Genomic DNA, 4,576 nt, shown 5'->3' on the forward strand with positions numbered 1-4,576 from the left:
CCGGGATTCGGCTGCGGTGCCCGTGCAGAGGGGCTTTTGACGGCGCAGATCCGGCGACGGAGGGCTGGCCGCGCTGGACGGGGATCCGGCAAGGAAGGGCTGACGCGGGGCGGAGCTCTTGGCGGCGCACATCCGGCGGCGAAGGGCTCGCGCAGGGCACATCCGACGACGAAGGACTGTGGTGGGCGGGGCGGGGCTCTTGGCGGGGAGGAACCGGCAGTCCACGGCGTGGCAAGCGGCGGACATCGTGGTGAGAGGAGACGAGTGGATCGGGGATGAGACTGGATCGGGGTTGAGACGAATAAACAATTGCGAGCGGAAATTTTCAAAAAAAAGAGACGGATCTACCATTTAAAATCCTAATTGGTCCCACTATAATTATGTACCGGTCCCACCTTATATGTAATTTCCTGTAATTTTAGTTTTGTAACTCCTCGTAACTCCTATTTTCCCACCATTAGATCAGGCTGGATGGACGGCTCGTAAAATCGCCAATCACCTTAACAGTTGTAATATGTAGTAACTCTGATCTGTGAACAAATACCACGTCCCCTTTCCCCTGTCTTCCCAGTCTTGGTTATAAAGTCTCGTAAAGGAGCATAAGAGATCAACAAACATGAAGAAAAGATATCAGGTGCATTGCAGACATATATCAAGTTTCATGGTATTTTCATTTCTTTGAATTTGTCCACGTAAGGACGGGAGGTATCAGGAAAAGGATACCCAATATGCCAAACAGTAAATGCGCGCAAAAAATCTGTACCGCTTTTCTTTGTTTCACGAAATCAGGATTTCAATAGTTTGATCTTAAAATACTACACAAAAAATTGACCATACAAGGTTCATATATACGCTTAGATATCAATTTTGGCTGTTGGAAATACTCTTATATATCTCTTTTTCAGTGACTGTAAGATAGTAGTTAGCAGAGTAACAGACATGACATAAATAAACTGCAAGTTCTGTTTGCTTAAAAAAAAGTACTGCAAAATAAAATTTTCATCTCGAGATGAAACACCCGATGACTTTATCCGTGAGCTCATCAGCACCGACGGAGCTGTTAAAAACTACTTTCTTTAGGCGCTTATCACTATGAAATCACATAGAATAAAAAAGAAAAGTATACTTTTCGTTCCTTAACTTTTGATGAAGTCTAGATTTGATCCCTCAACTTCAAAACCGGATAACTTGCACTCCCAATTATTGAAACCAGGCAAGGTTCGTCTCTGGTCTCGATTTTGACCGGTTTTGGTGACAAACCTCAGTTTTTTACCGGTGCTGACTCAAATTCGCGTAATTTTTTCATATCCGTGAACCTTTTGAAATTCACATAATGTTTTCAAATCCAGGTAGTAGTTTTTTCAAGGCCGTGTAGTTTTTTTAAATAAACATACTTTTTTCAAATCCGTAAACTATTTTGAAATTTGTGTACTTTTACCAAATCCATGTTTTTTTTAAAAAAATGCCCACTTTTTTCAAATCAGCGTATTTTTTCCAAGCTCGTTTAATTTTATCAAATCCATGAATTGTTTTTGAAATTCGCGTACTTGTTTCAAATCCGCATACCTTTTAAAGTTCATGTATTTCTTTCAAATCTGTGTTCCTTTACCAATCCATAAACTTTGTTTAAAATTCACGTACTTCTTTCAAGTTGACATAATTTTTCAGGTCCACATATTTTTTTTTCTAATTTGCGTAAAAGAAATCCAAATCCGCGTACCTTTTCAAGTTTGCTTAAAATTTTCAAATTCATGAACTCCTTCCAAATTTTTTTATGAAAATATGAAAAAGTATGTCAATTTTTAAAAACTACATGAATTTGAAAAACTACATGAACTTTAAAAAAGTATGCGGATTTGAAAAAAGTACGTGAACTTGGAAAAAGTACGCAGATTTGAAAAAAAAACACAATTTTTTTAAAAGTTCACGTACTTGAAAAAAGTACCCGAATTTGAAAACATTAAGACTTGGAAAAAGTATGCGAATTTGAGTCGACGCGGTCGAAACCGGGGTGAGACAGCACCAAAATCGGTCAAAACTGTGACCAGGGATGAATCTTGTCCGGTTTCAATAGGTAAGGGTTCAAGTTGTCCGGTTTTGAAGTTGAGGGATCAAATTTAGACTTCGCCAAGAATTGAGGGACGAAAAGTATACTTTTCTCTAGAATAAATGATGTGTCCTTTTAGAACGTTAAAACCATTGCTGAAATTAAGAAGCCGTATTTTGCAGTAACATGAAAGTATAAGGAAAAAAGGGAAAAAGTAATCATAAAACTTTTGGATGTATTCCTTTTATTACTGATATATGCAGCTCTGTTGGCATTTTTAAATTGTGCACGACTGTGCGTCAATGCCAGGTTCACTTGTCCAGATATACATACGCTTTTCTTCCCATCTTGGCTATATAAACATCAGGTTCAGTGTAAACATAGGAAAGGAACAAAATAGTAGAGCATAGCAAAGACATCAGGTGTGGAGATTGTATTTCATGGTCTATCCTCCACCGGATGATTTCTTCGTTGCTGAGGCAATGACTGATAAAGCACAAGTCTTGTTTGGTGCATAACTAGATTCACCATTTAGTCCAGCTGCTAGGTATTAGCGGGAGCAAAACATATTTCAGTTTCTTGATGATCCGTTCCTTGTACGCGACAAATCTATCTTTAACTTGCATTGTTTTGCTAACATAATAGATGCCCCTAAACTTGGCCAACCAAATATTAAGACCTCCTTTGGTTCATACGATTGGAAAATCATAGGAATAGGAAAGTCATAGGAAATGAGATGACATGCATCTCAAATTCTATGCATAGGAATAGAAAAGAAGATGCCCTTTGATTGACACCATAGGATTTTTTCTATTGAGTCTAGGCTAATATTTATTTTTCTATAAAATATGGAAAATAGGAAGAATTTCTCCATAGTAATAGGATTTCATTCCTACAAACCAAAGAGATCTGAAGGAATTTTTCCTATAGAAATCCTATCCTATGAAAATCGTACAAAATTTCTCCAAACCAAAGAAGGCCTTAGCTCTCAACAATTACTTCATTCGGCTCGCAAATCAGAGTAGGGCTAATAGTTTTCCTTTTTCTCTCTTTCTAAAGTCTGATTTAAGATTTTCGTGTGGATTCCCTTTGATTCCGACGTTTTTGCCAACATTTACTTGCGTCATCAAAGCTCCATTCATGTGGAAGCATAGTGCTGGTATGCTGGTTGTTCTTACTAGTGTGAGCTGTTAAGTGACTACCGAAGGTACTGCATGAAAGTACAATATCGAAAAAGGCTTTCGCCCCATTTTATATATAAAGCATCGACTACAATAACCTGGTACAAACACACGCCACCACAACACACGTACACACTCAAGGCAAGATACATAAGCGCTAAGCGCAACAACACCAACCCAAGCACTACAAGAGTAGCCGGGACCTGGATCGTGAACACGCCACCGCGAAGAGATGAAGCTGCATATGACGAACCATGGGCTTCAAAGCGGTGCCTTTAGGAAGAATACGACACCGGAGCGCCGCACCGCCCGACCGAGAGTCAGAGTTTTCCCTAGAGCAACACGACGGTCAATGATGGCCACGACGACGCCTTCAAGAAGGGAACGAGCTTCGCCGTCGCCGGTCAGCCCGAAGATAGAACAGGTTTTCACCCCGGCCAATACTTACCGCCACCGAACGCCACACCCCGGCGACCATGCCGCCCACATGACCATGGTCATTAGAAAGCACCAAGGCACGGGCTTTGCCCATGAGCACCGCGACACCACCACCAGGGCCACCACCCCGGCATCCAAGACCTCGACGCCACCTCACCAGCCACTCAGTGCCACTCCACCCAAAGAGACGAGTGGAAAGGCCCCGCCTTTAGCACCCCTGAGCTGCCCCCAACGCCGAGACCCAATAGGCCGGCCAATACTGGCCGCCATCGGCCCGTCCTGCTGCCGGACGTGGTCCTGGTGCCGGGCGCGAGACGGGCGCGGTCCTGCTGTCGGGCGCGAGACGGGCGCGGTCCTACTGCCCGGCGCGAGACGAGCGCGGTCCTGCTGTCGGGCGCGAGACGAGTGATGGACCACGACTGGGAGAAGCCCAGTCCTTCAACGGAAGTGATGTGCGGGCGACGGGGAGAGGAATCGAAGGCCATCGCACGCCGCCTACGGACAAACCGACGTCGAAACATGCCAGCCGCCGCCGTAGCCGACTTGCCAAGCTACCGTGGATCCCTCCATAGCCGGAGCAGTAGCCACACCAGGCCACTGCCCTTCCTGCGCCGCCCGCCGGACTCCGGGCGTTGAATCCGCCGGGCACGCAGCCATCAGATCGGCCAGGCACCGGCCGCCATGAGCACGGCCGGAAGCAGCCAGCCACCCCAAGCCAGGGGCTGGCTCAGGCGTGCACGCGCATGACCCCACCCCCTGCACCCTGCCGCGATGCGACAGCCGCCGCCGCCAAAACCGCCCGCCGCCACGCACCATCGCACTAGCCGCTTGCAGCCCCCGCCGCCCCACGCCTAGCCGGATCCATGCAGCCTCCGCCACGACCACGGCCAGCCGCGCCGCCGCCGCCTGG

The sequence above is a fragment of the Triticum dicoccoides genome, chromosome 4A (genome assembly GCF_002162155.2).
Source record: "Triticum dicoccoides isolate Atlit2015 ecotype Zavitan chromosome 4A, WEW_v2.0, whole genome shotgun sequence".
Lineage (NCBI taxonomy): Eukaryota > Viridiplantae > Streptophyta > Magnoliopsida > Poales > Poaceae > Triticum > Triticum dicoccoides.